The sequence below is a fragment of the Mercenaria mercenaria genome, chromosome 15, assembly GCF_021730395.1.
Source record: "Mercenaria mercenaria strain notata chromosome 15, MADL_Memer_1, whole genome shotgun sequence".
Lineage (NCBI taxonomy): Eukaryota > Metazoa > Mollusca > Bivalvia > Venerida > Veneridae > Mercenaria > Mercenaria mercenaria.
In genome coordinates this window covers 34,054,413-34,067,689 of record NC_069375.1, presented here as the reverse complement: position 1 = coordinate 34,067,689, position 13,277 = coordinate 34,054,413, and positions in this window count along the sequence as shown.

The window sequence follows — 13,277 nt, the reverse complement described above, 5'->3', positions numbered from 1 at the left end:
TAAAGACTTTAATCCAAGCAATATGACTAGTTTAACCGAGACCTCACACATCGATAAACCCATATAAACCCAGAAAATGAATGCTCACACTTATATGTTTCGTCTAAAAGTAAGAAAGTTATCGCCGCTTTTCTAATGTTACTCCAGTCGGTTTCGGATATATATATATATATATATATATATATATATATATATATGCGCGTATTTAATTAGGCGTTGCATCAATTCTGAAACCGACAGGAGTAACATTAGAAAAGCGGCGATAACTTTCTTACTTCTAGACGAAACATATAAATGTGAGCATTCATTTTTCTAAGGTCATTTCCCAACAGATGATCATAATTTGATAAAATGTTGTTTTCGAAGAGCAAATCATTAAAAAGGAATAAGGGTTCCAGATGCATGATTACTATATTGTATATAAGCACCTCGTCAAAACTGATCGTTGCAGTCTTTTAAATAATGTGAATGTATCATATCACCCAACGGGAAGTATGAAAAATGATACGACATGCGCAGAAAACCAAAATAACGCTGTTGCGCATGTCATATTAAATGACTGATAGAGTCACAAAATTCATCCTCTACCACTGCAGATACAGAGCGATCTGATCAGAGGGACAGGGCGAAACAAAGCTCCAAAGACAGACTAAGAGAAATTTTATATGCAGAAATGTCCGGCTAACTTAGCCTAGCCCTTTTTGAATGGACAATCTGGTTCTTCGCGCTTAGTGTAAAGGATTGAAACACGCGAAGCTCTCTTTCATAGAAAGACCAGTACTTGTCTCTTAATTGGATCGGAGACAAAAATGGCAATTTTTACTTAATTAAATAGCAATAATTCTAGTAGTATTAATTTGATATCTAAATATTCAAAACAAAAACTGCAGGGATATGGATATGAGTACATAGAAGCACTTGGTAATACACTAAATATATATTCAATGACTAACCATAATAACGATATTGACGGGAAGGAAAATGTGCAGTAATTAATTAATTGATGGTCGGTAACTCTCGTCATAGTCATATGACTTTTAATAAATACAGAAAAAGTAGATATGAGTAATTTCAAACAACAAATATCGACTAAATCTGAATAATTATTGTCAAGACATGGATACAGAATAACAAAAAATGTAGTTTTTAATATTAAAGCGAAACGACACAGATCATATTTAATCGAGTTTCAAAAGAAATGTAAAAGACATTGACATAAGAAAATGCAAACAGCGATATTAAATGTAAGGTAAATGTGACTGTCCATTACTAATATATGGCTGTGGAAGGAAAACAGTTCTTTATTAATTAAAAGGCAATAACTTTGGTCTTCAAATTCAATGCAGGGTAGCATCTATAATCAACAGCAACCAGTTGTTTGCATTATTCATTGTCAGATATTGAAGGAATTGAATGTAAATTGGATACAATTTCACCGTACTAGGATTCAATGTTGTTATATTTTCTGGTCCTTTGGGATCATGAATGACATTCAATATCTAAGTCACAGAATTCCGCTTAAGCCGGTGCTACGGGGTGTGAGGGGTGTTGCTCTATACATTACTTCTTATGAATAGATTGAATCAAACTTAGTTTGCTATTAATTTGCTTGGTTGTATTCCATGCTACCAAAGGATCTTCTCAAATATTTTATTAAATAATTATTTTCTTTTAATAAAACATATCAATGATTAGAAGCGGATATAAGTTTATTTAGCCGTAACGACTGCGAAAAGGTAACCATAAAATAAAAATGTTCACGTAATCAATCAGTAAATCACAAATGACTGAGTATACTTTGACTGTGTCGAATTGATGAACTTTAAATAAATGCATGATCATGTTTTAAACTCCGTCCAGGAATAGAATATTTGTCAATATTTTCAATGTCCACGTGTAAATGTCATATCATTGATACCGCATTGATGGATGACGCGGCGTTTAGACGACATTAACGTCGATAACTTTCTATCTTTAGTTAATGTCAAACCCCCCACTAGCCAAAAAAAAAAACAAAAAGTGTAGCATATTTAAGTAAAAGCGAATACGACAGCTTTGCGTCGAAATCTTGTACAGATTTATACTGCCCCGATAAAGTCGCACAATAATTCCCCTATAAAATTCATGCATATTTTTAATATACAGATCTGATGACCTACTAAATGCAAAATTTCAAAATAGTATCATATGTCCGGATAAGGACGTCTTCTAGCCATTGACGAGTGGAAATTTGGCCATAAAAAATGTAATCCAATATATATGGCGCTACTTACCACATAGGGGACAGTACTAAAGTGCACAATTTTTACACCTTTTATTTTAGGATTACTTTATTTTAACTGTCAATGCACCAATTTTTTCGCACTACTTTATTTTAACTGTCAAGGCTAAACGCATTTATGTCTACTTGTTTTGTTGTTATTTTTAATTTAACTTAACTGATCATTAAAGGGTATGTCCAATTGTCATTGAAATATGCCGATACTTAGAGCGAGAGAAAAGTTATTGGGCATATACATGTATGTATAACAAACACATACACAAAATATCAACTTGAACTGCAAAACCATACCTAAGATATAGCAGTGCTGTGGAACGACATAAGTTGTAATTATTATTTCAGTAAAATGCAATAACTCTGCTTATAATATAAGATAACTGCCGGATAGCAGCTCCTAAAAAGTGGAAACACGCTTTCCAAATATCAGCTCAATGTGACTTGTTGTAACTAGTGCACAGGATGCACGGATATTCGGTCGGACAGCACATGGGGCAACGCCAAATCTATATCTCTCTGCTTTTCGCGAGATATAGTAATGTGAAAATGATGCGAAGTCATTGAACTACAACTTTCGGCTTTTAGGTAAAGAAGTAAAACACTTCTATAGAATTGATATTTTTAATGCTCTTACGGATAAATATTGATCGATTTGACAAAAACATTCTGAGCATGTCGTGTAACAGACGGTAAACGTCTACGTTAAGATTTTGTATAATTATGTAGTTCCGGTTTCTCTTTGAAACATGTCCAACGACATGCTATTGTTAAGTTGAAACATGTGACGTTGTTAGCTTTGCCTAACTGTGAAATGACGGTAACAAAAGATCTTTGTAGCTGCCGTTCAATCCGTATCTCTAGCATCTCTAGTGAGTTATGGAAGTGAATGAATGATTAATACACATACATACAACGTTAAAGTAAAACATATACATGTAGCCTAACACTCAAAAATATCTGAGATGCACTGATCCAGTTGGAACTGTCTCTCATGGAGTATTCAATCTAGTCCACCAAAAGTCAAACCTTGTATTCCGTTATGGTGTCGCTTTGATCAAAATATAGTTAATAAATCACACTTAAAATGGGGGGCAAGGGACAGTAAATTTGAAAATTCCACAAATCTGCGCCGATACCTGGGCGAAAAAAATCATCAAAAAATCCAATTTTGAGAATTTCCGGGGAAGTGCTGAGCGGATGCATTGCATATACTTCGCAACTTCATCATGTGACATTTACAGCCTGCCGATGCCGTTGCTTCTATGATAAGAACGAGTAAAACTCTGGTTTCAGGACACAAAATTTTTAGGCAAAAATGGACACCTTGCGCGAGCTGTACCGTATTATCTGCAAATGACTGACCTAAAACATAATTATGTATATTTGTAAAGCATATGACGAGACAAAAATAATGGTTGGAAGAAAAGTGGCTCATAACCGTTTACTTTTACCGCAAATTTAAGCTGAATCTAGATGGATGAATTCCATTTCGTCTGACTTCCGTTACCTCAGGTAAGTGTTTAGACCCGGCCGTCTACTCGGAGCTAGGAAAATCGATTCAAGCTTATATCTATTTTAGACAATGATTACTCGTACGCAGGAATCCTTAGTTCTATAAACATCACTCTAGCATAAAACTGCTGTTCTTGTCACTTTTCGGGGATGTTTTAACAAGAGAGAAAATGTGTGTTAACAGAGAGATTCTGGCGCTCACGTGCTGTTATAACACCTTTTTATATATGCGCGTTCCGTGGCAAAGCGTAAACGTATTGCGGCCCCAAAACAGATATTCCCGCGAATTTCATGGACATTTAATGACGTTGAGGTAGAAATATTCGTTTATTAGTTCGTTTTTTTTTTCGCGATTTATGCTAGAATAGCGTTAGCACATGTTCATTTTGTGTTATAACATCTTCAGAATCCCTCGGGATACGTTGGTACCTCGGGATTCTGCAGACGTCATAACACGGAAAAACATGCGTTATCCCTACATAAATAACCAGTTGAATATAAATGCCTTTAAAGTGCATCTACCTATTTTATTTAAAAGCTGTACCCGGGCCAAATACGAAACTGGCCCCTGCCACTATAGGAAACACATCGCTAAGGTGCCTATTCGCACTGACCCTTTGTCAAAAATCTCTACATATGATATGAAGTCTAGTCAAAAATCTTCTAAAAATGCGTCTAGAATTCTTGTTGTTATATTTTGCATTTTAAGTCTGTAACATTAAAACGTCTTTTGAAAGGATATTTTTTCTTCGGAAGACATTCAAATTCCATTTCAGAAATCGCAAACTGGCAGCTGATCTTAAAATGTCTGATAATTCTTTGTCGTGAATAAATCCTTTAGAATCCATTAAATCTCTAACGTATTCAAATGGTCTGTTATTGATTTGGTGATAACCACCCTGTCCAACGTTTGCCCAACTTAAAATCACACCTTCTTATCAACGTTAGCAATATATATACTTTCAAAACGCTTTGGAATATGTTCTGCCACTTCGATACTCATAACACAGTCATATAGAGGCAATTCATACTGTGGTAGAGTCAAATCAAGATACTTAACGCTCCCATTGCTTATGACGTCAGAAAATGGCGCCCCATTGTATGCATCATAGCCTTTGACTTCGCCAGAAGCAATGTAGGGTTAACGCACGTTTTTTTGTGTAACAACATCTGCAGAATCCCAAGGGATTGGTTGGTGCACGAGCCCGTAGGGCGAGTGCACCAACATAGCCCGAGGGATTCTGCAGATGTTGTTTCACGAAACAAACGTGTGTTATCGCTATTCTTGCATAAAACACAACTAAAGTGCTGGAAATATCGAAAAAGCAAGACTATTCAGCTGACATTAGCCGATCGAAGTCGGCCGTTTCAGGTTGTTATGGACACATGTTTTATTTATGCATTTCCAGGGCATACAGAAACAGTGCATATTTTATACATGTCGAACGGACATTCTTGTTGTGGTAATTTCTTTAATATTAAATATAAGTAAAATAAGCATGACTTCCCCTTTTTCCGATATATCGGTAGGAACTTTAGCTTTAGAGGCTCGGAATTATGAGAAAAGGGCATACTGTACACGGCATCCTGTCTTTAGACAATTTGCAGGTGAGGTGCCGACAGAATACAATTCTGCTTGGTTTAAATTAATAGTCTGTCCCTTACGCTTTTTAAATGTAAATATTATCGTTTAATAGAAACTGGTATCGATACCTATATTCTTCATGTCGTTAAAAATGAAATCTCTAGGCCTATAACTAGAAAATTTTGCTTTGCACCCCACCCCATCGCGATTAAAGTTTGATAAACACAAAAATTTGAATTTTTCCAACATCGATATAATCAACTTAGATTGGATTTATAAACTCAAACATGGTTGGTGAGATCTACAAATAAATTGAAAAATATATAATAAATACCTTCTGTTCATCAAATGTTCATTAACTATGGAAAAATTCTTCAAACTTTACGCTTCGTCATGTTTATGCTTTACATTACACACCATCACTACATCAGTAGACTGCATAGATGTGTAAAGTAGACACAAACATTTTTTAAAAGTTTAAGTGTAAGATTTAAAGTTAGCATGTCAACTTTCTCGACTCAAATTAATTTGGAAAACGAAATTGTATTTTTGTAAATATTGTTTGCCTATCATTTTCAGGGATTAAATCGCGGCGTGTAAACTTACTTTGAGTCTAATACGCGTAATAATACAATAATAAGGAACGTCAATTCAGTCGCGTATCAAGAGAGGTAGCGCTTATTACAAGTTAAAGTAAAGTTAGGTTGAAAAATGATATTTTTAATAAAAATGCAGATGAAAAGATTTCATAAATCTCGGACCTTTCGACTTCGGCCAAAATTGATTCGGGATCCATAATTTGCTTACGTTGGACCTGCAACAGCATATTCAAAACGTTCACCAACAGCGCGTGCTCACGAGAATCTCCTTGTTTGTACACGTTTTTTCCCTGTTTGTGCATGCCCGAAATCGGCAAAAAACAAAGGTTTTATGCAAGAATAATAAGTTCTTTATATTGCCCCGGCCTATTACCAAAACTTCCAATGTATTTTCCTGAAGAACAAAATCAACAACAGGCAAAGCATTTTATTGCCCAGTTCGACACAAAAGGATATCATTTTATTATTTTTTTTAAGTCTTATATCACAGAAAGCCTAGCAATAACAAAGTTTCTTTTAAATAATATTGTACTGGTAGAATAGAAGATATAGCTACATTGCTACTTTTTTACACCATGATTAACTAGTGAGAGTTTTTCTTCAAAGGACACAAATGCTTTTATCAATAAGCACTTCTTACAAATTGGGAGTTGAGAGCGAACTCATCCCCCGACGAATTATTTTCACGATAGAGAATATGCTTATGTGAGAAGTTTCTACTAGTTTGATCAACAGATGCAGACAGGCAGCCCGGATGAGGCATTCGTTCCCAGTGACATTCGTAACAACAGATAAAAGCTTATACTTATTGAGATCAAGGAACTGAATATTTCCATGGGATGCATCATTTGTAACCTGCTTACATATCGAGTTCCAGCACAGAAGCAACATGCGTCTTTTCAAAGCGCTCGTTTTGGATACATCTTCGGATATTAGAAGGGGTGTACTGCTCTTCTTAGCAGACGACAAATCGAAAAGCCTATAGCGATAATCAACATTTATGGGAATAACGAAAAGTTGAGTCAACGGCGCAGAATTAAATGTGCGAATTGCTAGTTTTTCAATTAGAAATGAACATAAGAAATGCTTGATGTTATTGATTTCTCATATTTTCTGCTTATTTCATTTGGACAAGAAATGAAAATAATTCATAATCGTATGAAAAACTGTTTTAAAAAGTATTTAAGTTGAATAAAATGTTAATTTAATCTGACATGTCTCCAATAATAATAATATGACATTTTTTCTCATACCCTGTTTTTTTCCGAACATACCGTATTCTGCTGAAGGTATGTTTAACTTTCATTTCATGTCATCTTTCAGTGTGTACCCATATCCGAAATCAGTTCACATAAAAGAAAAATACGGGATCCGTATACTACACATAGTGCATATACGGGAAAAGTCTGGTAAACATATTTTTTAGAAATACTGGTCCGTGAATTCCCCGAATACGAAAAACAAATCTGCATAGTCCGTAGCCCGTATATCAAAAAATACAGTTTCTTATATTCCCCGTATATGACAAAAGTACGGGGTCCGTATACTAAGTATATCATGCGTATACGGAAAAAATCCGAAGCCCGTATATTAGAAAATACAGGTCCGTATATGCCCCGTATATTAGATGCAATCACAGTCCGTATATGACAAAAATACGGGATCCGTATACTACGTATATCCGGAATATACAGGCTCGTATATGTGTTCCGTATATTCTAAAATACGGAAAGTATACGGGAAAAAAGTCTCAAGACCCTTTGAATACATGAAAATAAAACCAATGTTAAAGCAGGACACGAATAAACACCATTTCTATGGAAAAAAAATTTAAAGTTCGTATATTTCATATATACGGGAAATATACATTATCATATACGGTATATTCGGCGTATATGGGATCCCGTATATGCATGACAAATATACGGACTTCCCGTATACTAGATGTTCCGAATACGGGATCGTATATTAGGTCCGTATATTTGTAATATACATCCCGTATAGTCCCGTATTTTCGAAATAAACGGGACCGTATACTCCCGTATATTGACCCTTTTTTCGCGGTGTAATGTATTCCTTGGACTTTTTTATATTTACTTTATAGACTAATAGTTTCCATGAATATTATATGATGCTGCATTATTTCCATTCCGAAGGCTACCATGCAAGATGATAAATTAATCTCGTACCGTCACACCTTTGCACAAAGATCACCAGACTCCAAATACTACTAGTTTATATCAGCCACCGCTGGGACTTGTGTGATTGTGTTGGTGATTGTGATTGTACTCCACCGATGGAAGATTAAAAAAAACTGAAACGAATCACTTTGGGTCAGATGCAGCTCACATTTAGTTCATCTGCAACATCAGAGAGAACACTGATGCGAACATCATCTGAACCAATAATATTTTCACCGCGAATTAATAGTACACTAGTGGAAACACATGCTGAGAATCCTCAAGACTCAAATGCTCAGATTACACCAAGTCCAATCGCACATAGACTGAGATCAAGAGATGCATCATAATATAGATCTAAAACCTATAATGCGCGGAAGTACACATTTTTAGGCATGCATCATGGACATAATCCATATAAGAAATTACGACAAAAAGCAAGATAAAAGCTATTTTAAACATCTCTGTTGCCATGGTTACTTTAAACTTTAAGAAAAATAGGGTACCATGTAAAGTGCTTGGTATTTTGCTATTAGTAATAATATTACCCAAATATTCCATGTTGTTCATTAACAGAATGGCACTGAAGCCGTCGAAAACCCCTATTTTTATACATAGTTGTTTAAAAATGAGAGAAAATGCGTTACCATGGAAACACGAGCCCCGCGACATATACATTTTAAGCTTATATTAGAAAGCTAACGTGCATACTAGTAAAAGTATCAATTATGCAGACTTCTACGGATATCAATGAAACTAAAATACACTGAAAAGTGTTAAATATCCGTATTTTCCTTCTTCTTTCAATATGAAATACCTTTGGAGGGTCATGTTCTTTAAACCTGGATAAAAACTGAACTTGAAGAGACAAAGACAAACGAAATTGAGATTGTAGCAGTTAAAACTTCATATAACACGAAATACAAAAAAAATGCTGCGGTTCAACTAATTTGAATTTACCCTTGAAACAAGGTAAGCTACCTCAAATAACACATATTTTCCTCAGTTAAAGTCCTTGAAGCGGGTACACATTCCATCATTGTTTGCTTGGTGTTATTGGATTTATGAATGAAACCTGTCAAACATTTATTTTAAAACTTTGTTAGGGAGCTAACGCATATGCTTATAGTAGCATGACTATAAATACATGCAGTATGAAAACTGTGCCTAATGTAGAAATTCCACTAGAGGATACAGACTTTTTCTAGTTCTCATGTTTATGTATTTAACATGATTGCTTCAACATAAGCAGAAGTCAAACAATAACTTAACATTAAATTCATCAGCTTGTTAACGCAAAAATACAATAACACGAAAATAAGAAGAATGATTTTTAATCAAAAATATATAAATACACAAATTAAGCATTTACAAAAAAAAACATCCACCATTTTGTTTATATATTGTTTGATACGTTACTGCTAGCAAACATATTTCTATTGACGAAAAATTCACAATGTTAATTACTGTAGAACAGTGATAAGCATATTTTAGGTTGTGATAAAATGCAGTAGAAGTATGTTTTAGTACTTTCTGATATTTCACTATACACGTATTATGATGTTGAGATTATCTCTGATGTTGTTTTTTTCTTAATTAAAGTTATAGAATTGTTTTAATTAAAGTTATAGAATTTTCTCTAATATTGCTTTATAGATCTCAGTCACATCACAATTTTCCTTGTAACAGGTGGTGACCATCATAAATCATGGCTTGGAAAAGAAAACTCACATTTTTTAAATAAACAAAAGAATATTTACCTTATTCAAGAGCGGGACTTTTTAAAAGGACCTCCGTTGCCTGTTTTGCTTTTCCATTTGTTAGAGCTACTTAATGGTAAGTCTGTACCAAGATATATTAGCTCGTTCTGATCTTTTGTTCTGTCGGCTTCGTCATTACCTGCCTCTGATATATCAGAATACTCGCTACCATGACTAGTCCTGTTGATTCCATTTCTTTCTCATCATGATTCTCATCACCGCCTGCATTTAAATTCAATAGTTGAATCTTTAAGTCGGTGTTTTTCTTCATAACTGCTCTGGTTTCAGCCTTTGCTGCATTTAGAGAATCCTTAAGACCTTGTATGGTTTTCTTTAAATCTACTATTTCAGATGCTCGATCATTAGCAATCGTCTGACTGTCTTCTAACCGGGTACTGACATTCAAAAGACCTGCTTGTAAACCCTTGACTTCCTGCTTCAAATCGATTACTTGATACCCGAGACTACCTTTCTCCGTATTTAACACATTGATTGTTGTAGTATTTGCATTTACTTCAGACTGGTGCATAGACACAGCCAAATCCAAAATATTATTCATATATTGATCCATATTTGTTACGTTTGTTAAGTATTTACTTAGCAAAAACGACATGTTATGATTTGCAGGAAAGTATGGCAGTCTTTTATAGGGAAGGGTGCTTGAGAAATGATAGAGTCACGAGTTCAAAGTCTGCCTAAACTGTGTACATCATCATTGGATCTATTGTGCTCTAAGCACGGTATTTTTTTTTTAGTAGAAATGATATGAAAAAAAAATGTCATGACGATGGTAGAGATAACATTTACGCACCTCATGACATAAATAAAACGTCAATCATAATTGTGTCATACGATGTTGATTCACTAAAGGTCATTTACATAAAAATACATCTCCGTTACGGGTGATTTTTATCGTATTATGCATGTAGTTCAGTAAGAGCATGTACGCTACAGTTATGAAACAGTGCTTTCACACTTTTGTTTTCTTACCATGCCATACTTATATAATGGACCGCTATATCTACAAATTGATGCAACACTATTAATTGTTCATAGGAGTTGTCGCTCGCAAATGACATCTCAAGTGTAAAGATAAATTATAGAAATTTAAGCAATCGTTTATGCTCTCAAATGACAATCTCAGTTTAAAAGGTTACAAAAAGTCATTAGAGCCGTGTGACTGTTATTTTTATTATAGTATTCACCCACGCACTTTAACATAAGGTGACCTCACGTTTTTTTTTTTCAAAGGTTTTTGTTTGACTCAAACAACGTGACAGAATTTATGAAGAATGTGATTGTGTGTAATATCAGCACATTCCACACCCAAATCATCACGCCTACCAATATTTTTTACTAAGTTTCTTGAAAAGTACTGAAAGATCATGCCATCTTGAAGAACAAAAGGGATGCTTTCATAAACATCATGTACCAGATGTCTTTGACTCACCTTTTTAAAAGTGCTAAATAATGTAAAGGTCACTATTCTAACGCATTCCCCGAAATGTATCCTTCACCTAAAAGATAAATCATCGTTGACATCTTAGCACACGCTTCAGTTAACACTAGCTTCAATCACGCGAGTCTAGAAAGTTCCATTGCATTATTTTTGCAAAACACGATACCTACACAGAACGCGCGTTTGGACTTTTATTCATCAACCTTTTTGTTTATCTTTTATTGATACTATAAAAGAGAATTAATACTATAAAATGAAATTGATTAGAAAAAATACATAAACGAGCAGATCTCCAGTTTTGAAATGTTCTTTGCAGTGGGATGAAAAAATGTTCATAAATGGACATCACCGTTGAGACAATCGCATTTATTTAAAAAAGAACTACAGTTTTCTTGTAGACAAGATGTGGAAGAGTTCATTTTCTTCTGGAAGACCCAAATGCAGATATTAGCGATTTTTTCTATCGATTCAATGTACACTTTTTGATTTTAATGTTTGACTTCTTTATGTGTGAGAAGATGGCAGATGAACTTTGTGACATAATATACAGACAAAACCAAGCAAATATTTTTGCTATCATGAATGACTTGGAATATAAGTCACTCTTTTTGGAAAGTTTCAGTGAGAACTTTATTAGAAGAATGGATAAAAGAAACCCTAAAAACCTCCATATTTATATCTATTTAAGAGATGCTCACGACGACACCCGCAAAGATGATAGTGTTGAAAGATAACATTTAAATTAATTTTTGAAAAATTACCGAAACATAAGTAACTTGTGAAGGATAAGTTTGAAGCTTTTTGATGCTTCATGTAAGCGTATGGATTCCTTACTCATAAAATTTATACGCATTATATATGTTCCCTCGTTTTCATACGTTTACTGTATAAAACAGCTGCAACAAGCTGAATTATTGTATGCTAATAAATTTTGTAATCAATATGCATTACTGCGTTCATACTTTCGTAACTCTCAGGTAAGATTTGTCTTCCTTAGATAATTTATATGAAAGGACGCTTTTGACAATAACAGCGACTTTAATAGGGGATGAAAATCCCCGAGACGGTAACGTCCGTATATAGATATTCGTCTTTGCTGTTTGCATATACTGAGGCAATTTTTTTTTGATGTTTTCCGGTTCCAGTTTATGTAAAATCCGCTGACTGGTTGTCTTTATGAACATCCGAGCACCCCGAATCAGTCATAGAAACTCGTAAACCGCGCTTACATGATTATTTTACTTCTTTTTCGTAATGAAAACTGTACATGCAACTGAAAAACACTTTTAAAACAGTAAGGAAGTGTAAAGACCGTCAAGTTTCTGCGTGGAGTGCAAACAAACAAAACAAAATTCTAAAAGCTAGTGCGAGAACGCTGAATGACGTCACCGGCATGGCTTCCGTAAATTTTGCAAAGTATGATATTCGCTGTAAGAGGTATGATGACACTAAATGTAAACTACAGTTTAGAGCAAAGTTTCACTTTCTTGAGCGTTGAATATTTCTTTCTAAGCGGATATATAAAAGATAAATCCCCAATGCTAGGCGGTGCCTTAATTCATATTATGTATAATACGTTTGACAACGTATTCTCTAACCATATGACACGTGTTTGTCGTATTCTCTTACAATATGACACGTGTACATTATTTTCTTACCATATGACACGTGGGTACCGTATTCCCTTATCAACTTACCTCGTGATTACGTGGTATGACACATGGTCTGAATCGTGGTATGTCACATGGTGACACGTGATATGTCACGTGGTATGTCACGTGGCAACGTATGCCCCTTACCGTATGTGGAGAGCACTCTGTTTTACACTACTCACCGCTTCAAGTTGAAAGTTTGTAAAATGAATATATATTGATAGATGATAAATAAACTGTATATTTTGAGTG